Source organism: Balaenoptera borealis (assembly GCF_965194805.1).
Source record: "Balaenoptera borealis genome assembly, chromosome: 2".
Lineage (NCBI taxonomy): Eukaryota > Metazoa > Chordata > Mammalia > Artiodactyla > Balaenopteridae > Balaenoptera > Balaenoptera borealis.
The window spans coordinates 9,344,049-9,370,023 of record NC_138867.1 but is presented as its reverse complement, the minus strand read 5'-3'; the positions used below and the strand labels follow the sequence as shown (position 1 = coordinate 9,370,023).

At 44.2% G+C, this 25,975-nt stretch overlaps 1 long non-coding RNA gene and 1 pseudogene across 5 annotated transcripts in view; one reads left to right on the top strand and one right to left on the bottom strand.

Annotated features, from left to right (window-relative positions):
• Nucleotides 1-3,240, top strand: part of LOC309624506 (small ribosomal subunit protein uS8 pseudogene) — a 36,199-nt pseudogene extending 32,959 nt beyond the window's left edge. The window contains exon 3 of the transcript XR_014249904.1: nt 3,142-3,240. The product of XR_014249904.1 is annotated as a small ribosomal subunit protein uS8 pseudogene (transcript). The remainder of the gene's footprint in view (nt 1-3,141) is intronic.
• The window catches only part of LOC309624507, a 24,131-nt gene continuing 1,246 nt past the window's right edge, over nt 3,091-25,975 (bottom strand). Inside the window, exons 3-7 of one of the 4 annotated variants that reach the window (XR_014241977.1) lie at nt 24,410-24,721; nt 20,335-20,497; nt 7,571-7,644; nt 7,227-7,486; nt 3,091-7,084 (exon numbers count right to left, since the gene is read on the bottom strand). This is a non-coding gene — a long non-coding RNA (uncharacterized lncRNA). Of the gene's footprint in view, nt 7,487-7,570; nt 7,645-20,334; nt 20,498-24,409; nt 24,722-25,975 lie in introns of all 4 variants that reach the window. The other 3 variants (XR_014241978.1, XR_014241976.1, XR_014241979.1) reach the window with 3 other exon arrangements.

Sequence of the window (25,975 nt, the reverse complement as noted above, 5' to 3'; positions counted from 1 at the left end):
CACCCCCGAACACAAAAGGGCTGGGAGTGGGGACTGTCCGTGTGGATCCTTCTTGGAGCCTTGGCTTAGCGCATCCCCTGGGTTGGCTGTTAAAGGTTGGCGTCCCTTGGTTGTGCCGCTTAGCCTGTGTTGCTTAGCAACGAAAGAACAAACAACGTAAATCGAGTCTCCCTCAAGTCTCAGTGAACGCCTCGTTTGCATGGACGCAATCTCAGTGCGCAGCGTCAACCTGGGGGTGGAGACGGTCTAACCCTTTTCAAGTGGAGGATTAACACATACAGCAAAAAGGGCACAGAGCTTGAGTGCACGTCTTGGAAACTTGTAACTAGCACTCAGATCAAGACATAGAATATTTTCAGGACCGCACAGAATTCCCTCCTGCGCTCCCGATAATCAAGACCCACTCCCCCGTACCTGGGTGTGACTGCCATCACCATCGATTTGTTCTGCCTGTTGTCTTCTTCTTCCCCTTCTCCTCCTTCTCTTCTTCTTCTTCTTCTATGTTTCAGGTGCACGGCATTTCAATTCGACATTTTATAACTTGTATACACTACGAGGTGGTCACCACTACGAGTCTAGTTACCATCCATCACCATACAGTTGACCCCTGTCACCCATTTCTCCCACCCCCAACCCACTTCCACTCTGGCTACCACTAATCTGATTCTGTATCTATGGGCTTGTTTTTGTTTCGTTTGTTTGGTTGTGTTTTTTTTTAAGATTCCACATATGAATGAAATCATACAGTATTTGTCTTTCTCCATCTGCCTTATTTCTTCTCCACCAGTCAGTGCCACCGAAACCCTGCATCCCTTGATCCTAAGCCTGAGAGTTAGGGCATCCCAGAGCAGGGAGGCTCAGACAGTCACTGCATCTCAGCCTCAGGCATTAGAATTCTGTTTCCCCCAGACAGTATTTCACTTCTTTCCAATTAATTTCCTCTTCTAATTTTAAAAACTGCTTATTCTGAAATAATTTTAGACTTACAGAAAAGTTGCAATAATAGTACAAATTCTCATACACATTACACCCACATTCCCCAAATGTTAACATTTGCTTTGCCATTCTCTCTATCCAGACATGGGTAATTTGTATATATTAATGTTTCTAAACTGTTTGAGAGTAGATTGTAAACGTGTTGCCTCTTTGCCCCTAAATACTTCACCATATATTTCTTTTTTTTGGAAAAAGGGACACTTTCTTACATAACCACAGAACATTCATCAAAATGAGAAGATTAACATTGGCACACCATTGTTATATAATGTACAGACCTTACGCACATTTTGCCAATCATTTACAAATGTTCTTTTTTTTAAGTTGCCGTTTTTTTAAATTATTTTTATTGTGGTAAAATATATATAACATTAAATTTGCAGCATTAAGTACATTCACAACGTTATGCAACCATCACCACTGTCTTAGTCTGTTTGGGATGCTACAATAAAAATACCATAGGCTGGTTGGGTGGCTAGAAACGGAAATTACTTCTCACAGATCTAGAGGCTGGAAGTCCATGATCAGGGAGCTGGCAGATTGGGTGTCTGGTGAGAACCTGCTTCCTGTTTCACAGACCGCCATCTTCTCACCGTGTCCTCACAGGACAGAAGAAGCAAGGGAGCTCTCTGGGGTCCCTTTTATAAGAACACTAATCCCTCTCATAACCTAATCACTTCTCAAAGGCCCCATCTCCCAATACCATCAAATTGGGGATTAGGCTTTAATATGTGACTCTGGGGGGACACAACAGTCTATAGCAACCACTATCCATTTCTAGTACTTGCTCATCATCCCAAACTGACACTCTGTACTTATTGAACAATGACTCCCCGTCCGCCCTGCCACCCAGCCCCTGGTAACCACTATCTGTTCTGTCTCTATGAACTTGACCATTCTAAGTACTTCATGAAAGTGGAATCCCACAATATTTGTCTTTTTTTGACTGGATTATTTCACTAAGCATAATGTCCTCAAGGTCAATCCATGCCGTAGCATGACTAATGTCCTTTATAAGGAAAAAATGTTTCTTCCTGGGCAGGATCCAATCCAGAGTCCATATTGCATTCAGTTGTCATGCCTCTTTAGTCCCCTTTAATAAGGAACAATGCCTTAGTCTTTCTTTGTTGTTCATGATGTGGACATTTTTGTAGGGTGCAGGCCAGTTGTTTTGTAAAACGTCTCTCGATTTGACTTGTTTGATATTTCCTCACAATGAAATTCAGGTTATGCATTTTGGGCGTGTTGTGCCCTTGTGTTGCATCATATCAGAGCCACCTGTTGTCAATTTGTCCATTAGCGGTCACATTAACTTTGATCACTTGGTTAAGATGGTGGCCAGGTTTCTCCACTGTGAAGTTACTGTTTTCCCTTTTGTAGTATCCTGTGGGGAAAGAGCTTGAGACCATATACAAATCCTGCGTCTCATTAAACTTTCACCCACTGTTTTAGCATCCATTGATGATTCTCCCTGACACGATTATTACTATGGTGGCTCCAAATGGTACTTTCTAATTCCATTATCCCTTCTACATTCATTAGTCGATATTCTATCATAAGGAAGAGCTTTCCCTTCTCCCTATGTATTTATTTTTTTTATTTACATAATTATATCCATAAGCACTTGTGGATTCTTACTTTAGGCTATCATTATAATAGAATAAAGTAAGAATAGTTATAATTCAATAATATCATTATCTTAGATTTGTCCAGTGGGAGCCTGCTCAAGCTAAGTATCTTTTGTCCTTTTGATATGTTCCTATGATTCTTTGAGCACTTCCTCACTGTCTGGCAGAATAATATGTTTGGGGCACATCTTGTATCTTTCCTACCTGAACCGTGAAACTGGCCATTTCTCTGTGGAGCTCTGGTGCCTTTTAGTGGAGAATGACATTTGGAACGCCCAGATCTGGGCGCTGGGTGAGCGTCAAGACCATCTTAGTGGATAGAATGGGGCACACCAGCATTAGCTGTGTGGCACTTCAGCCTTTACACCAGTGCGTTCTCACACCAGTTCTGGTTCTCAGTTGACTGCTAAGCTACAGATATGAAAAATCATGTGTTTGTTCTGGGAGGTGGATTACAAGTGACTGATTTTCTTCTTCTTTGTTTTTTTTTTTTTTTGGCATGTCATGTGGCTTGCAGGATCTTAGTTCACAGACCAGGGATCCAACCCGCGACCCCTGCATTGGGAGCAGAGTCTTAACCACTGGGCCGCCAGGGAAGTCCCTTCATTTTAAAGATGTATATATTCATGTCCCCTTGCTACTGTAACAAACTACCACAAATTTAGTGGCTTAAAACGACACACATTTATGATCTTATAGTTGTGGAGGTCAGAAGTCTGAATGGGTTTCACTGGCCTGCAATCAAGGTGTCTGCAGGCCTAGGTTCCTTCTGGAGGCTCTAGGGGAAACTCTTGTTTCTTTGCCTTTTCCACCTTCTAGAAGCCATTTGCATTCCAGGCTAGCGTCCCCTTCCTCCATCCTGAAAGCCAGCAATTGCATCGCTCTGACCTGTGCTTCTGTCCTCACATGTCCTGTGACCCTGACTCTCCTGCTTCCCTATTCTGAGGGCCTCTGTGGTTGCACTGTTCCCCACTGGATGATGCAGGATAATCACCTTCTCAAGATCCTTAACTTAATCACGCCTGCAAAGTCTCTTAGTTTTTTTTTTCTTTTTTTTTGGGGGGGGGGTGGGCTTTAACATATGTACAGGTTGTGGGCGGACATCTTTGGAGGCCCATTATTCTATTCAGTGTATTTTATCTATTATTAAATAATGAACACAAATTACTGTGGTAATAAAAACGTTGTAAGAAAGAAGGGCCAAAGGGACAGCTGCCCTCTTGCTCACCCCTGCCACTCTTGATGGCATCTGCCTCCAGCTCCTGAAGCATCCCTCCACTTTGGCCAGAGGGCAGCAGAGACAGGAACTGGTGACAGGGTGGCCCAAGCCGGCCCCAAAGGCAAAGCTCCAGGGTCACCGCCCAGGTGAATGGCTCCGGACTCGGTAGGGGCTCTCCTTCCAACCCCCAGCTCCCCGGGCGAGACGTCCCCTCTTTTCAGGTCTCTGAGATTCCTCAGGCTGGCGTGCATTTTAGAGGCAAACTCAGGACACTGTGGGGCGCCTGGGACTCGGTTTCCATTTGAGTGGCTGGATTGCAATCACGCGATGGTGGAGTTTAGCTTGTCTCCGTGCATTTCCTGCAGGAAGCGTCCGCACGGCCGTCTTCCTTCGCAACCCCTCGGCTTGCTAGCCCGGGCCCAGCCTGCCCTGCGAACTGTGCCCACCCGGCCCGGCAGGGGTCCCACGTGATCCCGGACCCCCGCGCCCCGCCCCGCCCCCGCTCTAGCTCCTAGCCGCTTCTCTTCTGCTTTCTCCGCGGCCCCCAATCCCTACTTCTCTGGACACTCCTGTTTGCTTTCCTCCGTAACACAAATATTGCCCTTTTACGAACCTCCCGCCCCCTGCAGTCCCTTAGATTCTGAGCCAGGTCTCGCTGGGAGAGTCAGGATGGATTCCGCCGACTCGGCGCCCCTTTCCCTGCGGGCCCTCCGCTCCCTGCTCGAGCCCCCGGCGGCCCTTGCGGGACCTCGCGCCCACCCAAGGACACCGCCCCTCTCGGGCCCGGCGGCGACCCCGGAGGGACAGGATCCAGGGGTGCCGCCGCAACCCGCGCCCCTTGAGAAGCCCTTTCTGGGCTGGGGGTGCGGTTTTGGTTGGTTTCGGGGTCTCCTGGGACGGCTGGGATTGCTCCTGGAGTCGAACACCTTTGTTAGTGTCGCGTGCCACCCTTTGCCTCGGACCTCAGCCCCTGGGGCGGGGCAGGGGTGGAGGGCCCCCCGGGGCCCCGCCTGGCAGCACGTGCGCGCCTGCAGGCCGGTCTCGCGGGTAGCGCGCCCCTTGGGGGTGCAGCTAGAGACTCCTCACCCACTCTCTGCCGCCCCTACCCCCATCCCACAGCATCCGAGCGGGAAGAGGGGAAAGGGGAAAGGGAGCCTTGCTGAAAAGGTGGCAGGGGCCAAGAGCAGGAGGCTGTTTCCCAGGCGATCTTCTTGCACTTAGGACAGAAATGGCATACCATATCCATCCCTCTAAGGACTAGCATACCCATACTCAGTGCTCAAAGGACAATTATTTTTAACCTCTTTATTGAGATATAACTCACATTACCATGCCATTCATCCAAAGTGTACGCTTCCACGGTTTACACGTTCACAGGGTTGTGCCATCACCACCACAATCAGTTTTACAGCATTTTCCTTGCTGTAAAAAGAAAACTATTCCCATGAGCAGTGGCTCCCCATTCCTCCTCTCCCCCCAGCCCCTGGCAACCTCTAATCCAATTTCTGTGCCTATAGATTTGACTATTCTGGACCTTTCATGTAAAGGAAATCATTATACTATGTAATCTTTTGTGGCTGCCTTCTGTCACGTAGCATAATGTTATCAAGGTCCATCGATGTTGTAGCATGGAAGAGTACTTCCTTCCTTTTTATCACCAAGTAATATTCCACTGTGTAGATACAGAGCATTTTATTTCTCCATTCATTAGTTGATAGACATTTGGATCGTTTCCACTTTTTGGCTATTATGAATAATGCTGCTGTGAACATTTATGTATACATTTTTGTGTGGACATATGCTTTCAGTTCTCTTGGCTATATTCCTGGGAGTGGGATGGCGGGGCTATATGGTGACTCTGACATTTCAAGGAACCGTCAAAGACCTAATTTTAGCTATTTGGGAAAGAGGGAGGTGGGGCTAGGTCAAAAAGCAACCAAAGAGGCCTGCAGCAGCACAGGATAACTACCTCCCAGCTGATGACAGAGAGCCTTCTGTACGGAAAGCCTACCCTGTGGAGACCTACGAGAGGAATTCTCACTATGCCGAGCGGAGTAAGACCAGCTCAGAGAGGGCTCGGTCCAGTGAGGACTTCCTCCTCCCGGTGATGGAGACGGAGACAGACATCCCAACTCCCAGCGGTCACCCTTTCACGCGGAGAGGGCAGAAATCCAGGGGAACGCCCAGCGGTGGCTGTTTGGGGTGGTGAGGGTGTGGGGAGAGGGCGGCTTTACAGCTGAGCTAACATCTGTGTCCATCTCCAAGAGGCTTTGCAGCAGAGACGGGGAGCAGCGTGGGTTAAAGCCCAGCCATGTGAGCGCGCTTGATGCACTTGGCCATGATAAAAGGAGGACAGGAGTGGGGCAGACAGGCCCAGGAGGGCAAACTGAAGCCTGACTTCGATTTCACGCTAGGGAGTTTGGACTTGAACCTTTAGGCCCTGGGAGCCACCCAGGACTTGGGGCTGGGAAGGGTGGTCAGCCCATGACCTGGAGCCAAGCTTTTGGAGGAGGGGAGGGAAGGAGGCCTGAAGCTGGGGGTCTGGGTGGAGGCTGCCATAGGAGAGAGATCAGGAAAATGTCGGGGCCAGGACCGGACGTGAGGGTGGGGAAAGGGAGGAGGAGGCATATGGGAACCCTCACAGGACTGCGGGAAGGTGGGAGGTGGTCAGGGAGAGGGAGAGCCGCCGCAGTCATAAAGGTTTAGTCCTTTCTTCCAGGGAGAAAGAATGGCTACACCTGGACCGCGCCCAGGGCATATACAGTTGCTAAACGCTTTTCCTGTGTGTTTCTTCCCACTGAGCTCCAATAAGGAAACAGCTTCAGATGAAAACGCAGCTTCTTTGGGTTCGGGAGAAAGCCTTCACTATCCGTCCCCATGGAGTGGGGTGGAGCTGCCCATTACATGCCCCCTGCCCTGGCACACACAACGCACCAACCCCCCAGCCCAGCCCCGCTTCTGCAAACCCCTCCGGGCTCCTCCTAGATGGCTATTTAAGGGCCACCTTAGGGGCATCAGAAGTGTGAAAAGGAAATACTTGTCTCCAGAAGCCATTCTTTTTCTTCCTTCTTTCCTTGTTTCTCTGTTTCTGTGCCTCTTCTCTCTACTCCCCTGTTCTTCTGTAAGAACTCAGAACTCCAGCTGCCCAGTGTCTCTGCAGGGCCCGTTCCCAGGGGGGTGTGGCTTCTCCGCCAGCACTAAGGCTCAGGTACAGGCTGAGGGTTGCAGAAAGAGCCCCTGGCTCAAGGGATCAGAGGAAAAAAGCATTCCCTAAGGATGCGTGCGGGCAGAAAATCTGGGCTGGGGGCAACAGAGGAGCAAGCCAAAGCACTTCCAGGGTGCTGAAGTTCCTGGTAAGATTCACAGCACGCTTCATTACTTACCCTTGGGGGTCAAGTCTGAGGTCAGGGAGGACTGCTAGTGCAAAGGCTTTGAAGTGGAAGAAAGCATGATGAACTTGGTGAGGGTGAATAACGGGGGCAGGTGTGGAAGCAGTTCCCAACTTTGATATTCTTGCATGCCACTTTCTTCCCAGGGAATTTTTGGAATCAGCCCAGACCGCAGAGGTGGTCAGATGTCGGTGTAGCCCTGGTCCTCATCCAACTGTTGCTCCTTGTTGCCAGAGTGTGACAGGTTTGGCAGCCTGCCGTGACAAGAGGGCCAAGTCTGAGCTGCAGGCACAAGGGTTACCCTGGCCTTCTCTGTGCCTCCTGCTGCAGGGACCTACCAGCATTACAGCCCCGGTCACATGCATGTTCAGCTTTGCCCGCATCCTCTTGGCAATTGGATCTTTTCATAATTCTACAACATTGTGAAATGTTTAGACATCAGGAAACCTAAGGGACTTGACATACAATTAGATAATAATAGTACATTTAAAAATAGCTGATGGATTCGCATTACTTTTCTCTTAGTTGATGGTTAAAATCCCCATAAAAACTGCAGGGTCAGATTTCTCTGACTCATCTATAAGTGGTTTCTGATAGTTTTAAGTAAGGATTAACTGCATCAAAGCTGGAATGAATACAAGCTTCTGATCCAAAATAGACCTCTAGTCTAATTTCATCCAGGTTACAGTCTCAGAGCCAAGAGCTAATTTAATTAATGTTTATATGAGCTTTAAACGTTATTAACAATAGTGTGGTGCATTGTGACAGTCATGGCCCCCACAAATGGTGTCCTGTGTCCTCATTCCCTTGCAGTGTGACTTTGCTGCTCTTTCCTAAATCAAGAGGTGAGACCTGTCTCTCCACCCCTTGACTCTGGGCTGGCCTCCTGACTTGCTTTGGCCGATAGAATGCAGCAGAAGTGACACTGTGCAACCTCGGAGACTAGGTCTTCAGAGGTATTGAAGATTTCATTTTCAACGTCTTGGAGCAGCCAGAGACCATGTGGAGAGAGAAGCCCCACCAGCAGCCCAAACAAGGTCCCAGGATGTGAATGAGGCTACCTTTGACTCCAGCCTCAGTATCTCCACCAGCGGTCTGACCTGGAGAGACCAGCAGAAACTTGAGAAACAATACCTTGTTGTTTTAAGCCACTAAAGTTTAGGGACATTTGTTACGCACAAGAGATAACAAATATAACTCGTATCCTAAATGGTGGCAGAATGGAGTCCTTTCCTATAAAAATAGACCTCATTCCTAAAAACAAATGAGACATTTCCTCACTTTCTGGAAGGGTACGGTAGAGTTTTCACCTTGAAAGAAAGAAAGAACGAAAGAAAGAAAGAAAGAAAAAAAGAAAGAAAGAAAGAAAAAGAAAGAAAGCAGGGTTGTTCAGGAAAGTCTGTGCGTTTAGGTTTGAAAGCCAAAATATAATAATATTTATCCATTTTTTTAAAAATTAAGTTTTATTATTCAGACTAAGAGCTCGTTAGGGAGAAAGAAAAAGAAATTGATAAATGGGTTCCATGATTGCCTCTCATTTGTCCTGGTCAGTGCTTTGTTGGCTTCCAACTCGAAGGAGTTGGAACCTGCCCTCCTAGCACCTGACGCTGAATTAGCAAAATTGTGCTCTCCCTTTCTGCCCTCTTTCCTTGCTGATACCTCCTTCATAGCAACTCTCACCGCAATACATACACTGTATCTCTCCCCCTGACATCATGACCTTTCTCACTTGCAGGCATTTGAATTAAAATGCATCTTCCAATACCAGGTTCATGTGCCAGATGCACAAATGCTGAGATGCAGAGGCTTGCAGCACAGAAAGTGTTTATTCACAAGACAGCCACGCGAGGAGATGGGAGAAAAAGTCTCAAATCTGCCTCCCCAGAGGCGAAGGGCTTGAGATTTTTATGGGATAAATGATCAGAGTGGCCTGAGGTGTGGGGAAAGAGGATCAAGGCCAAGGAAAAGGTGAAGTAATAGGTGTTCTATGAAGGTGTATCTGAGTTACATGCTTCTATGGGATGCATGTTCAGAAAATAGCAGTGTTATCCTGATCGAATTTGGAGAACTGTCCAATTTCTGAAAAACAACTTAAGCAACCATTACCATAGCGACCCCATAGGTCAGAGGTGTCGTCAACTTGTGATATATTGTCTAAGCTACATGAAGCTTGGGGGGAATGTGGTTTGCAAGAACAATTAAAGTGATCTAAGTCGGTGAAGACAGGTTACAGAATATTACTCATTAAGCAAGTTACAGTATAAGGGATATAAGTGAAGACTTCTGCCCTCAGTTTCAGGATTTCAGGAAGGACCTCTTTGCTCTTTCACTGAAAAAGAAACACATGATGACAATACTCCTTTCATGGGGTTCTCTTGAAGTTAAGGAATTTTATAACAGGATTTATTCCCTTTTTCACCAGAATACTGGGCAACAAATACCTAGAGAAAAAGATCCAGGTACGGAATTACTGTTCATCCTTTTTTATATTTGTCTCTTTACATATTTTAAATTATTTTAAATGTACATGCTGTAAAATACACATTTGATTTTGGTACACATCTCTGTGCATTTTAACATACGTGTAGATATGCGTATCCACTACAATCAGGATAAAGAACAATTCCAACACCCCAGAAAATTCTTTTGCATGCTCTTTTGTTGTCAACCCCTCTCCCAATCCCCAGCCCCTGGCAACCACTGGCCTGTTCTCCCTTCCTACAGTTTTGCCTTTCCAGAATGTTGTAATAATGGAATCATGTACTATGTAACTTTTTGAAACTGGCTTCTTTCACTCACCCATTCATGTTTTTGAGTGTGCAATATTGTAATTTATATATATTTGGTCACCCAGATGACCAAATATAAATTTCTCATGTATATATTTGGGCTTCTTCCATAGTTCCTGGCTTACAGCTCCCAAAATCCTTAGAATTTCCTGAGTCGTAAGAGCAAGGGGGGAAAAAAAGAGCAAGGGAATAATAATTGGTTTCTTATCCTCAGTTCCTGAAATTCTTCAGAGAAGGTGACTTTTGAGTCCCACCCAAGATTGGGGCCTTGATACCAGGAGAATCAATTAAGGGATTAGAAGGTTGGAACTTTCATCACCACCACCCCCCAACCTCCAGGGAGGGGAGAAGGGGCTGGAGGGTCAACCATTAGCCAACAGCCAATGGTTTAATCAATCATGCCTATGTAATGAAGCCTCCATAAACACCCAAAAGGACAGGATTCAGAGAGCTTTTGGGTTGGTGAACACGTGGAGGTTGGGGAGAGGGCCTGGAGCATGGAAGCTCCGTGCCTTTCCCCGTGCCTTGCCCTATGTATCACTCCATTTGACCGTTGATTTCTAACAAGCCAGTAATCTTGTGAGTAAATGGGTTTTCCTGAGTTTTGTGAGCTGCTCTAGCAAATTAATGGAACCCAAGGAGGGGGTCATGGAAACCCCTGATTTATAGCCAGTTGTTCAGAAGTACAGGATGCAACCTGGACTTGGGGTTGGCATCCTGAATTGGAGGGGGTCGTTGGAACCTCCAATTTGTAGCCAGTTGGTCAGAAGCACAGGCTTCCACTGGCATCTGAAGTGGAGAGTGGTCTTGTGAGATTGAGCCCTTTACCTGTGGAATCTGGTTCCTTCTCCAGGTAGATTTAGTTGGATTCTTGGACACCCTACTGGCACCCAGGAATTGCTTGTTGATATGGGGAAGCATCCATACACAGACGTGCACCACACACACGTTGGAATTGGTCCAGGAACCCTTTGCAAGGTGTATAAATAATTTGTTCCTTTTTCTATGTGAGTAGTATTCCATTGTATAAACGTACCATTGTTTGTTTATCTGTTCACTCATTGAAAGATATTTGGGGGACTTCCCTGGTGGTCCAGTGGTTAAGAATTTGCCTTCCAACACAGGAGACGTGGGTTAGATCCCTGGTCAGGGAGCTAAGATCCCATATGCCGGGGGGCAACTAAGCCTGCATGCCGCATCTACTGAGCCTGCATGTCACAACTAGAGAGAAGCCCACGCACCGCAACAAAAGATCCCACGTGCCACAACTAAGACCCAATGCAGACAAAAAATAAAAATAAAAATAAAAATAAATAAAATAAAATAAAAAGATATTTGGGTTGTTACCAGTTTGGGGCAATTATGAGTAGAGTAGAGCTGCTATAAATGACTTTATTTAAATTCATTAACTGTAATGCTATTTATTTCAAAACTACTTATCAGCAGAAATATTAAACTGTAGTTTATGACACTTTAGTTTTATTTAAAGTGTTTATTCTAGTAATTTGGGGGGTAAATTAACATTTCTCTTGTATTCACTTTTTTTTTTTTTTTTTTTAAATATATTTATTTATTTATTTATTTTGGCTGTGTTGGGTCTTCGTTTCTGTGCGAGGGCTTTCTCCAGTTGCGGCGAGCGGGGGCCACTCTTCATCGCGGTGCGCGGGCCTCTCACCGTCGCGGCCTCTCCCATTGCAGAGCACAGGCTCCAGACGCGCAGGCTCAGTAGTTGTGGCTCACGGGCCCAGCCGCTCCGCGGCATGTGGGATCTTCCCGGACCGGGACACGAACCCGTGTCCCCTGCATTGGCAGGTGGACTCCCAACCACTGCGCCACCAGGGAAGCCCTGTATTCACTTTTATTACATAAATATAGATTATTAAATAACTACCATGACTTACTATGTCCCCACAAATCATGACAACTCAAGGCAAAGATCAAGTCCATATAATGGATACAAATAAAGTAAAGTGGTGGTTTGGAGCAGGGCAGTTTTACACATGATCTGAAGATGGAGAGATAGAAGTTAAAATTTTTAAAAATTTGATGCACTTCGGTTGGATCTTAGAAAGTATTCAATATATTGGCAGCCAGAAATGGATAAGGGAAGGCATGGATTTGTGGATAAGTTTTTGGCATCCTTGAGGGTAGTTTTGGGTACAGAAAGAACTGTGTGGATGTTTATTTTAGCTTTACATTTTTTTTTTTTTAAATAACTATTTATTTATTTATTTAGTTTTGGCTGTGTTGGGTCTTCGTTTCTGTGCAAGGGCTTTCTCTAGTTGCGGCGAGCGGGGGCCACTCTTCATCGCGGTGCGCGGGCCTCTCTTGTTGCGGAGCACAGGCTCCAGACGCGCAGGCTCAGTAGTTGTGGCTCACGGGCCTAAGTTGCTCCGTGGCATGTGGGATCCTCCCAGACGAGGGCTCGAACCCATGTCCCCTGCTTTGGCAGGCAGACTCTCAACCACTGCGCCACCAGGGAAGCCCCCAGCTTTACATTTTAATTTCCCATATATGAAAGTTACAAATCCTAAATCCTTATTCTCTTATTAGTTATTAAAGTTTAGGTTACAGATCTCATTTTTCTTATTATACATCTAGTAAACCTGAGGCATCAGTTGAAAGAGGTTTTTGGATTTACTAAGTTAATGAACCATCTTCAACTCTTTTAAACTACATTTATACATGTAATGTAACTGATTTCCCTTTAAAGTACTTTTGTTGCCCGAATTAACAACAAAAAAGATTCCTGAATACTAAATAATTATAGGAAATCTAATAAATTAATTTACAAAAGAAGCAAAGCTTAAGTTCTCTTAATCCTTTCAATATGGTGAATCAACCTACTAAGACTCCATCCTTGAATCACAAATCTAAATTAACTATTTAGTTACACATTTTAAATTGGTGATAAATGGCTGACCTTCTAATTGGTCAAATTCTATTAAATATTCCAAGAACATAAAATACCAAATATGCACAAATCCTACCTAACAAATTTCATGTTAATACTATGGCTTTGACTTTCATAAAGTTTTGATATTTAATTCTAAATCTTCCCCTACTAAAATGTATTTACCCGGAGGAAAGGATGGTTACCATTCCAGTTAACTGAGGCTACTCAGGCTGGGGACTTCAGACAAACGTGAGTCCTGATGCTGCAGACATTTAGAATGGAATAGAAATCTCTGCCTGACAGTCATGCACAGCCCTTTCTACAACTGTTTTGTGATAATTCAATACAATTGACCCTTGAACATCATGGGGGTTGGGGGTGCCAGCCCTGCTCCCACCCCACCCTGCTGTCAAAAGTCTGCAAATTGATAAATGACTCAACCAAGGGCAGGAAGCTGAAACAGTTTGGGTAGGATCAGGACTCAAGCCCTAGTTCTTTTTTTTTTTTTTTTTTTAAAGATTTATTTATTTAATTGATTGATTGGTTGCTATGTTGGGTCTTCGTTTCTGTGCTAGGGCTTTCTCTAGTTGCGGCAAGCGGGGGCTACTCTTCATCGCGGTGCGTGGGCCTCTCAGTATCGCGGCCTCTCTTGTTGTGGAGCACAGGCTCCAGACGCGCAGGCTCAGTAGTTGTGGCTCACGGGCACAGTTGCTCCGTGGCATGTGGGATCTTCCCAGACCAGGGCTCGAACCCATGTCCCCTGCATTCGCAGGCAGACTCTCAACCACTGCGCCACCAGGGAAGCCCCCCTAGTTCTTTTGATACATACTGTGATCTCTAATCAAACACAAACTTCCCCATACTTCATTGTACCACGTGGAACAAGATTTTTAGTAAAGGAGCCAAGTGATCAAACTTAACATGACTCACAGTGGGACACCTAATGTTATGTTCCTCCTGATGTCCTAGAACATGAAGTTCTTCAAACAACCTATGAAGACTCTTGCCAAAAATGTTTAACCTGAACCACATCAACCCTTTAAACTTACCTTCCAGTTCACAGGAAATACAGGGGAGGGTAGTTAAATGGACACTGTATTAGTTAGCTATTGCTGAGTAACTAATTACCCCAGACCTAAGCTACTTAAACAACAATGAACAGTATCTCACACAGTGGTCCAAGAGAAGGCAAGGAGAAAGCCCCAATGCCTCATATGAACTAGTCTCAGAAGGCACAAGCGGTCACTTCTGCCATATTCCATTTATTAAAAGTGAGTCAATAAGGACAGCCCACACTCAAGGGGAAGTTCCATCTTTTGAATCTGGAGAATCAAAGAATTTGTGAACATATTTTAAAATCACCACAGGGGTTATTTTAGTTTAAAAAAGATAAAGAAACCAGAAGAAATGTGTGAATCCTGATTGGATCCTGGATTTTTAAAAAAGTCATAAAAGTCATTTTGAGGACAATCATGCTTAGTGAAACAAGTCAGACAGAAAAATATAAATACTGCATACTCTCACTTATATGTGGAATCTAAAAAGATAAAACAAACTAGTGAATATAACAAAAAAGAAACAGACTCGCAGATATAGAGAACAAACTAGTGGTTACCAGTTGGGAGAGAGAAGGGGAAGGGGCAAGATTAGAGGAAGGGGATTAAGAGGTAACAACTACTATGTATAAAATAAATAAGCTACAAGGATACACTGTACAGCACAGGGAATATAACCAGTATTTTATAATAAGTATAAATGGAGTATAATCTTTAAAAATTGTCAGTCACTATGTTGTACACCTGAAACTTAAGTAATATTGTAAATCAACTTTACCTCAATTAAGAAAAAGTAAGACACAATGATATGTTGTCTACAAAAGACTCACTTTAGATATAAAAACACAAAGATGGTTGAAAGTAATGGGAAGGAATATATGCACCTTGCTCATGTAAGCTTAAAAAACTGGTGTTACTATATTAATATTACTCAAGTAGACTTCAAGACAAAGAGTTTTGTCTGAGATAAAGAGAACTATTTTATTATGATCAAAAGATTGTCAATAGAAAAACATAAAAATCCTAAGTGTGTGTGCGTCTAATAAAAAGAGCTTCAAATACACAAAGTAAACACTGACAGTATTGAAAGGAGAAATAAACAAATCCACAGTGAGATTGAGACAAACATCCCTCTCTCTGTATGTTTATCTGCTAAAAAAAGAAGTAAACAAAAATTGGTAAATGTATAGAAGATTTGAATAGCATTATTGACCAGTTTGATCTAACAAACATTTATAGATTGCAAAAAGAAAAGGAAAAAAGCCATAAAAGTCATTTTGAGAACAACTGGAAAACTTGAATATGAAACAAATATTAGATGAATTAAGGAATTATTAATAATTTTCATAGATATGACAGTGGCATTGTGGTGATGTGGAAGAAGATTTTTATTCTTAGAGAAGCACACAGAAGTATTTAGCAATGAAATGTCATGAAGTCTGCAACCTGTTTTTAAACAGATCAGAAAAAAAAGAGAGATAAAGCAAATGAGACAAAGTTTTAACACTTGAATCTCAGTAGAGAGTACAAATTATTCATTGTACTGATTTTTGACTTTTTCATACTTTCAAAATTTTTCAAAATAAAAATAGGTAAATATATTAGGATAGTTTGGTGTCAAATTAGGGGTGAGTTTCTCAAATTCAAGACTGAGGAATTAGGTTGTCATCCTTGGTTTGCCAGAAGGAAAAGGAGACCCTCTGCTTTTAGTAAATGCTCTTCTTTTGTCTAATATTCCTGGCAAGTAGGTACCACATTAGCTTCAAGGAACTCTCTTCCTGTAAAAGACACAGGAAGAAATCCCTGGTGTATATGTGGGGCTCCGTCTGCAAAACCAGGCAACAAAACCACTTTGAAGACATTATAGACACACAGGAGAAGCAGAGCCAAGCAGAAATTGATGTCAAGGAGAAAAGCCGGTGTACTTTACAAAAAGCAGAAGTTCCAGGGCCTTCCGTGAAAGTCTGAGAAGGAAGAGTGGAGGTGGGGAAGGAGAGCCACCTCAAACTTCCAGCCCAGGATTTCAAAGAAAACCACCAAGAAGCCTCTGTTAGACACTGAGAGACTCTGGAAGAAAAGGAGGGGAGAATAGTGTTTGAGGTCAACAAACGAAGGTCTCAGGTTTATGCCTCTGTAGGCAGATAGGATGGGCGTCCACGGAAGAAGAGAACGAGACATACTTTCTAACACAGCGGTCCCCAACCCCTGGGCTACGGACGGGTACCAGTCTGCACAGCAGGAGGTGAGCGACGGGCGAGTGAGCAAAGCTTCATCTGTGTTTACAGCCGCTCCCCATTGCTCGCATTACCGCCTGAGCTCCGCCTCCTGTCAGATCAGCGGTGGCATTAGATTCTCAAAGGAGCGTGAACGCTACTGTGAACTGTGCATGTGAGGGATCTAGGCTGTGCACTCCTTATGAGAATCTAATGCCTGATGATCTGAGGTGGAGCTGAGGCGGTGATGCTAGCGCGGGGGAGCGGCTGCAAATACAGATTATCATTAGCAGAGAAGTCTGACTGCACAGAGACCGTAATAAATCAGTTGCTTGCAGACTCATATCAAAACCCTATCAGTGAGTGGCAAGTGAAAACAACCTCAGGACTCCCACTGATTCTGAATTATGGTGAGTTGTATAATTATTTCATTATATATTAAAATGTAGTAATAATAGAAATAAAGTGCACAATAAATGTAATGCGCTTGAATCATCCAGAAACCATCCCCCCCTCCCCAGTCCGTGGAAAAATTGTCTTCCACGAAATCAGTCCCTGGTGCCAAAAAGGTTGAGGAGGCCAGTTTAGGCCTAAGCCATTTTGTGATCTAAGCCTGTCTACAATGCCTGCCTTTGACCAGGCCAGGGAAATAACTTAATCATATCAGAGACAATAAATCAGTTATAAAGACTCCCAGTTCTGTTTGAAGGTAGGGATTAGCCTGAAGCTCACTCTTGAGCCATCTTGCAGGATCCAAACCCCCTTGAGCACTCAACCACCAGACTAACTGGAACCTAGGGAATGATGATGCTGACCTCTGCTGACCCTCGAGACTTCAATCAACTAGAACCTGGACTCTGTCAACCTTTTCCCCCATTCTAGGCTGAATTCTCCTCTGCCCAAGCTCCCTTGTGAATATGCATATAACCTTAGCTTAAAACTTCCCCAATTTTGCTCTTGGGGAGACACTGCATTGGGAAATATCCCCAGTGTTTTCCATACTTGATGCAAGTAATAAATCCTACGTTTCTCTGTTCTTTGGCTTGGTTGTGTTTTGTGACTTGGCATTCTCCAAGAGGCGAACCAAGTTTTCGGGTAACATCTTCAAAAGAAGCCTACATCCCCTACTTTAGAATACTCAAAGGGAATCCTACATATAGGATTTGAGGTTAATAGTAAAATAAGTTAATAAAACATTATTTCAACATCCCATAATGATTTAATAACTCTTATTGACACCAAAACATTTTATCCATTTAATAACATGTGGTATTATTTTTAGCAACTAGATACTGATCTAAAAATCACATTTTATTGAAGTACATTAGAAGCAAGTAGATAAAGTCAGAATGTGGGACCTTCTACAGCAGCGGTCCCCAACTTTTTTGGCACCAGGGACTGGTTTCGTGGAAGACAATTTTTCCATGGATGGGGGGGAGGGGAATTCAGGCAGTAATACAAGCGATGGGGGGATGGTTCAGGCTGTAATGTGAGCAATGGGGAGCGATGGGGAACGGCAGATGAAGCTTCGCTTGCTCACCCCGCCGCTCACCTCCTGCTGTGTGGCCTGGTTCCTAACAGGCCATGGACCAGTGCCAGTCTGCAGCCCAGGGGTTGGGGACCCCTGTTCTACAGGATAACAACCCAATGGGGAGACTATTCTAGATAAAAGAATGTTAAGAAAAAAGAAAATCTCAAAACTTGGAAATAAAAAAGTGATAGTTTAGTGTCCTGTTTTTTCAATGTCACGCTGGGGCATTGCCTAACATGCTAGGGGCGTGCACCTTCATTTCAGGCTATTTAAGATTAATGAAGGTATTTCACAGTTCTGTGAGTAAAGATGATAACATGTATAAAACAGAGAGAGTGATGCAGATGATTCTTATCTGATAGCAACTGGGATTAATTTTGTCTGGTAAAGATGCAAATGATTTCTACTTGGTAGCAAAGATCATCAAAAAGATTTTGAGTTTAATTTTTATTTTCTTGGAGGTTGTTAACCAGTTTTACAAAGAAAATCTAAATTAGCAATCATTTTCTGATGCCTCAGTTTCTCAAAGTTTCTTTTAACCAACTTAATTATCTTGCTGCTTCCCTTATTACTGAGTTAATTAAATATTAATACCTAGTTCCTTTATGTTTATAGGTGACTTAGGTTTTGCCTTTTTAAAAATTCTACGTTGAAAAGAGACTTGAAAAACATAACACCAAATGCAATAGGGGGACCTTGTTTAGATCCTGTTCTCTAACAAACCAGTTTAAAGACATTTTTAGGGAGATGGAGGACATTTACAAGATGGTCTAAGTATTAGATGATATTAAGGAATACGTGATAATTTTGTTAGGTGTAAAGATGGCATTGTGGTACGAAGGAAAAGATTATATCTATCTATATATATATATTTAAGTGTATGAGTTATCTAGTGCTGTGTAACAAATTACCCCAAATTATGCTATTTTAAAATGTAGGTTTTATTATTATTTACGTATGGCAAGGCCAATAGATCAGAATATGAGTGCCACTGAAAATATAGTTTTCTATACTCCTACATCCCAAGAGAAGGGAGCACACCACACCACACCACAGGTGAGCTACATGGGGAAGCACCTGGGTCAGTCTGGAGGCAGAGGGACTGAGGGGAACATGTGGGCATGAGACTTTGTTGTGGTTTCTATGGGAAGGAACAGGCAAGGCAGGGAAAGCAGGCTTAGGATTGTCTAGTCTGAATAATTTCAGTGGGCTCTGGGGCACGGGGGCTATCTCTAGTTGTCTGGTCCCTGGCTATGCGGTCACTGGTGCAAGTAGATAGTGGCCCAGAGTGTGAGAGCCCGATGGAGGAGGTGGTTGGGGTGTGGGCTCTGGATTAGCTGGTTTGCTTATGAAAGGTATATTCTCTTTTTTAATTTTTAATGTTTTGTACAATTTTTAAAGGTTAAACTCCATTTACAGTTATTACAAAATACTGACTATATTCCCTATGTTGCACAATACATCCTTGTAGCCTGTTTTACACCCAATAGTTTGCATCTCCCACTCCTCCATTCCTATATTGCCCCTCCTCCCCTCCCTACTGGTAACCACTAGTTTGTTCTCTATATCTGTGAGTCTGCTTCCTTTTATTATATTCACTAGTTTGTTGTATTTTTTAGATCCTACGTATAAATAATATCATATAGTATTTGTCTTTCTCTGTCTGACTTATTTGATTTAGCACAATGCCCTCCAAATCCATCCATGTTGCTGCAAATGGCAAAATTTTATGGCTGAGTAGTATTCCATTGTATGTATACCACATCTTCTTTATCCATTTATCTGTTGATGGATACTTAGGTTGCTTCCATATCTTGGCAATTGTAAATAATGCTGCTATGAACACTGGAGTGCATGTATCTTTTTGAATTAGTGTTTTTGCTTTTTTTGGATGTATATCCAGGAGTGGAATTGCTGGGTCATATGGTAACTCTATTTTTAATTTTTTCAGAAACTCCATGCTGTTTTTCACAGTGGCTGCACCAATTTACATTCCCATCAACAGTGTACAAGTGTTCCCTTTTCTCCCCATCCTTGCTGATATTTGTTATTTGTGGTCTTTTTTTTTTTTTAATTTTTATTTATTTATTTATTTTTATATTTATGGCTGTGTTGGGTCTTCGTTTCTGTGCGAGGGCTTTCTCCAGTTGTGGCAAGTGGGGGCCACTCTTCATCGCGGTGCGCGGGCCTCTCACTATCACGGCCTCTCTTGTTGTGGAGCACAGGCTCCAGACGCGCAGGCTCAGTAATTGTGGCTCACGGGCCTAGTTGCTCCGCGGCATGTGGGATCTTCCCAGACCAGGGCTCGAACCCGTGTCCCCTGCATTGGCAGGCAGATTCTCAACCACTGAGCCACCAGGGAAGCCCCCTATTTGTGGTCTTTTTGATGATAGCTGTTCTGACAGGTGTCAGGTGATATCTCATTGTGGTTTTGATTTGCATTTCCCTGATGATTAGCAGTGTTGAGCATCTTTTCATGTGTGCCTGTGAAAGTCATGTTCTATCCCTGGGAATTGGCTAGCCCTGGGAGGGACAGTCTTTCCAGGCCCCATAGATCAAAACATCAGAAACGCATGGTTAATACACATAGCGAGTTTAAAAAATTTAGTATTTCATACAGTTTCCGAGAGTCAGGAATCTGGGAGTGGCTTTGCCAGGTGGCTCTGGCTCAGGGTCTCTCAGGAGGTTAACATCCAGTTGCTGGCCAGACCGCGGTCATCTGAAACTTGACTGGGGCCAGAGGTTCTGCGTCCAAGATGGCCCAGGCATCTTGTTTTCTCTCTGTTGGAAGAGACTTCCTTGCTGACTTTGGCCAGCAGCCTCAGCTCCTCACCAAGTGGGCCTCTTCAGAGGGCGGCTGGCTTCTCCCAGAGCAAGTGATCTGACAGTGAGTGAGAGAGTTAAGCCACACTTATAAAAATAAATAAGTATCAAAAGTGACATACCATCACTTCTGCCGTATGCTATTGGTCAGACAGACTAACGATGGTCCATTGTGGGGGAAAGGGCTGCACAGAGTATGAATACCAGGAGGCGGGGTTCACTGTGGGCCAATTTGCAGACCACCACGGTCCACCGAAAGTTCATATCCTTCCCAGATGCAGAATACAGTCAACGCCTTCCAGAGTCCCCAGAAGTCTCATCCTATTATAGCATCTGCTCAATGTCCAGAACCTCATAATGTAAATCAGGTCCGGGTGTTATTATAGTTCCTTAAATCCAGTTTCTCCAGTACAGTTCTTCTTGACAAGTTATCTGCTCCACCCCACCCCCTCTGTATTAGTCAGCTCAGGCTGCTATACCAAAATACCACAGACTTGGGGGCTTAAACAACAGACATTGATTTCTCCCATTTCTGGAGCCTGGAAGTCCAAGATCAGTGTACCCACATGGTTGAGTTCTGGTGAGGACTCTCTTCCTGGCTTGGATCTGGCTGACTTTTTTTTTTTTTTTTTTTTTTTTTGGCTGACTTCTTACTGTATCCTCACATGGAAGAGAGACAGACAGAACTAGCTCTCTGGTCTCTTTACAAGGGTACGAATCCCATCATGAGGACCCCACCCCCATGGCCTCATCTAAACCTAATTACCTCCAAAATCTCCACCTCCAAATACCATCACATTGGGGGTTAGGGCTTCAACATGAACTTTAAGGGGACATGAATATTCAGTTCGTAAACCCTCTCCTACTGAACATACAAGGGGCCAGACAGAATAACCACTCTAGACACTCTTGCTCAAAAAGGGATAAGATGAGAGCATGAAGAAGTTGCTGGTCCATATAGATTCCAAGCCAAGCAAACGTCCTAAGTTCCTTAATTATGTCTCAAGTCTTGGGAACCATACTCCAAGGCTTTGGACCGCCCTCTGGGCTCTTGGTTTTTCCCTGTGAGTCATCCTTCCTTTTTCATGAGAGGAAAGGTATCATGCTGTAACAGGAAAGGTATCATGTGTTAGCAGCTGAGTAATATTCTCAGCCTGCTTCCTGCCAGTAGAACTTAGAGGGTCCAAAGACCTCTTTTTATTTTGTACTGGCTCTGTCCCTTTCAGTCCAAGTTGGTAATGATTCTGTACATATAATTCTCATAAAAACTTTATGGATTTCCTGCGAATCTCCATGGGACCTACTCCATTAGGCAAAGGCAATACCCCCAAATCTCTTTGAGATGAGACCTTCTCCACATAGATGGGGCTTCTGCAGACAGCTGAGGGGCAATGATCCGAAGCTTCTAGGAGCACTATTATTTTTTTTGGCCGCGCTGCTGGCATGCAGGATCTTAGTCCCCTGACCAGGGATCGAACCCAGGCCCCCTGCAGTGGAAGGGTGGAGTCCTAACCACTAGACCGCCAGGGAAGTCCTAGGGGCACTATCCTTTGATTGAGAGGGTCTGTGAGTGTCTTAGTCCATTGGCGCTGCTGTGACAAAACACCACAGACTGGGCAATTTATAAACAACAGAAATCTATTTCTCACAGTTCTGGAGGCTGGAATTCTGAGACCAGGGTGCCAGCATGGTTGGGTTCTGGTGAGGGCCCTCCTCCAGGTTGCCGACTTCTTGTGACCTCACATGTGTGGTGCACCTTTAATCTCACAAGCATTCGGGCCACAGCAGTGAGGCACACCTTTAATCTCCTTAGACGGCCTTTTGTCTGACAAAAGTACTATGGGGTATGGCTTTATATCTTTCTGAAATCTTTTAAAAATGATTTACAGGCACAGCCTAGGGTCTATCTCTGGACCACAGGTTTTCTGGCAGGGCCCTGAATGTGGACTTTTGCTTGGAAGCCATTCCTTGATTCTAGCATAATTTGTCCTCTGGCCCGGCTGAAAACCTTCCAGTCCCAGCTCCTTTCTGCTTAACGACCCTTCCGTTCATTTCTCTCTCTCCTCTGGCATCTTACTATAAGCAACTAGCAGAAAGCAGGCAGCACTGGCCACGCTTTGGCTCCAGATCTCCTCGACTAGATCACGAGTTCACTGGGTGCATTTTCCTCGGTCCACGTGACTGCAGGCAACAGCATCGCCAGGACCCCTTCCTCCAGTTTCGGACAGCATTTCCCTCACTTTCCTGCAAGCCCTGACCTGAATCTTTAACGACCTTGACTCTTTTATTCACAGCTTCTTCAAGGTGCTCCAGGCATTCACCAATGCTCTCAACAAAGCCCACCTGCCTGGTGCCAAAGCCACTCCCACATTTTGGGTTTCTGTCACAGTACCCCGCCTGCAAATGTATCCAAATGTGTTCTATCTGTACTACCAATTTAGCCCCAAATTTAGCAGCTTAAAGCAATAGAAATTATTATCTTGCACCGTTTCTGAGGGTCAGGAATCTGGGACTGGCTTAGCCGGCGGTTCTGACGCAGGGTCTCTCAGGAGGCTCCCATCTAGATGTGGTGGGGTTTGCGGTCATCTGACACTTGACTGGGGCTTGAGGATCTGTGTCCACGAGGCTTTCTTTGCCACATGGGCCTCTCCATGGGGCTACTAGCAACATGGCAGCTGACTTCCCCCAGAGCAAGTGATAAGAGGGAGAGGGAGAGAGAGAAAGCAAGATGGGAGCAGCCACGTGTCTTTTGTAACTTAATTCCAGACAAGAGAGGCCATCACTACTTCTGTATTCTACTGGACCAACCCTGTACAATGTGGAAAGAGACTGTAGGAGGGTGTGAAATCCCAGAGGCTGGGAGCATTTTGGGTCATCTTGGAGGCTGACAACCACACAGTTATTTAGGGGCGAAATGTCATGTTGTCTATAACCTATATACTTCAGCCAAAAAAAAAAAAAAAAGAAATGAAGTAAACTGCAAAAATAGTCACAATAATTATATCTAAATCAGGGGTATGTGGGACTTTACTGAGCTTTTCTTTCTACTTTTCTGCATATTTGTACAGTTTCATAGTAAAAAGTGGGAAAAAAAGCTAATTTAGGCTTTCTGTCTGGGGGTGACAAGATGGCTTAATGGCTCAAGAATCGTCTAGAAACCAGCTTTCTTTTCTACCCAGGCTTCCGACCTGCCTTCAGCAGCAATGCCTGCCTTGCACACAGGACTCAGTGCTTTCCCAGCTGGCTACCTGCAGCTGCATTCAAGGGGTGGGGCTGGGAACAGATGAACTACAATACACTCTCCCCCAGGTATTGCTGGGAGATGTTCTCAAACACACCAGCACTTCTTCTGATTTTGTTCCAAAATTTCTTTAGAGGAGCAGTTCCATGGAATTCTTTTCCTGACCTTGCCTTCAAGGTCAGTGTTCATCACGGGGCTTTAGCAGAGTCTGCAGTCTTTGCCTGGTTTGTTAATTCAGCTTGGGTTCACTCAGTTCCTGGAATTTAGTTCCTTATTTCATAATAATAAATAAAATAACTTTGGAGGGATAACCAGCTGTGACTGCTGAGTCACAGCTCTTTATTAAGGAACTCTGTGAAATCCCAATGTTCACTTATGCTAAGAGTTTCTGTAAGAATAGAGCTTTAAAAATTTTTTTTTTAGAGTTAAATATTAACTTGTGATGAATTCTCCAGAGGAGTTTGGAACTAAAACTGGTGAAGGTGAAAAAAATGCCATTTGGGGTGTTGCAAGCAGTTTGTTCGTTTTAAGATAGAAGCAAGAATTTATGTTTAGGGCCCACCCTCAATTGGTTCTGGGTGATAACACTTTGGTGACTTCTTTGACTTATTCAGATATTTAAAAATTACCTACACATTATTTTAGAGAAATCCCAAGGCAGTGAAGCAATTCAGTTGCAGATGTTTCAAACTGGCACGTGAAAGGTTCTGTTTAATGGTAAACCAGTGTATCTCTAGCAGGATATCACCTTTGCCTTGCGGAGGACTGGAAGGGTGCCCAGCCATGGTGTGATGGTTTGTCGATGTGCCCACTGGGCTAAGCTGATCTGTGTTTCCCAGCATTCCCTTTTCTTGTATGTTTCTAGTTTGATGGAGCTATAAGATTTATTTTATCCTGAGAGTTGCACCTGCCTTCCTCCAGCCAGGCTTTCCTTGCTGAACCTATAACATAAAATCATGGAAGGTTGACAATGGCATGGCCTATACAGATTATGTAGTTCAATTGGGTCCTAAAGTTGGTCCATTGTAAGAGTCATCTGGGGAGATTTTTTGAAATATGCTTTCCCCAGTGCCACCCTGTAAGATTCTGGTTCAGTAGGTCTGAGCCCAGGACATCTGAATTTTACAAGTTCCCTAGATGGTTTTGATGGTCAGCCAAGTGGGTTTGCTAGTCACTGTGATTCTCAAAGTGTGGTCCTTGGACCAGGAGCGCCAGCATCATCACCCAGAATCTTGTTGGACCCACAGATTCCTGAGGTCCCACCTGGACCTCCTGAATCAGAGGCTCTGTTTGCAGCCCAGCACTCTGTGATTTAATAAACCCTCCAGGGGATTCTGATGCGTGCTAAAGTTTGAGAACCAAATCTAGTCTAATCCCTCATTTCATAGTTAAGGAAAACGAGTCTAAGGAGAAGGGACACATCTTTGGTTTAATGCAACGAGATGGACACAGGAGGCATTCTCTCCTTGCACTCAGGTGTTTTGAGCAGAGAACACTCACAGCCTGTCTTGAGAAACCTCAGGTTACTACACTTGTGAAAGCAAGGTTTTCATCAACTAGAAGATGTTACATGCTCCAGTGACCCAGTTTGTAGTACAAAATGCCAAAGGAATCATTTTTTTTTTTTTTAGGAGTGTAGATTAGGGAAAATCAAGAGTTGTGGCACTTAAGCAAGCTTCATGAAGAAGAATTCTGAAAGCTGGAAAGGATTTGCATAAATGGAAAGAGAGAGGGCGGCCCTCTCCCCAAAGTGGGAAAACCACAGGGAGGAAGAGGAAGGACAAGGAAGATTCCAGCCAGGTTCAGGGGGAAGGTGCAAGTTAAGACAAAGAGAAGACTGTGGGAGGGATCTGGGAGATAGTTTTAGGAAAATAGGTGGGAAAACAGTAGATAGAAATTGTTTTTGAATGTTGTAGCAGAGGTGTACTTTATAATATAGCGCTGTCTCGTAATATTGGAATCCACTGCACAACTTTGCCAATTGAGACTGATTTGGAGGCAATTTTTAAAAAATTACTTTTAAGTACGTGCATAAGTTTAACACTGAGTTGGCAAATTTTGGCAAGGCATAGAGTTGCGAATATGAAATCCCTCATGTTAATAAGTGTTAATTAATGTCAGGAATGATGCTTGGAGAGCTAAATTTAGCAAATAGAGAAAAATGATGTGTAATCAGTCACATCTAGTCTTTCCAT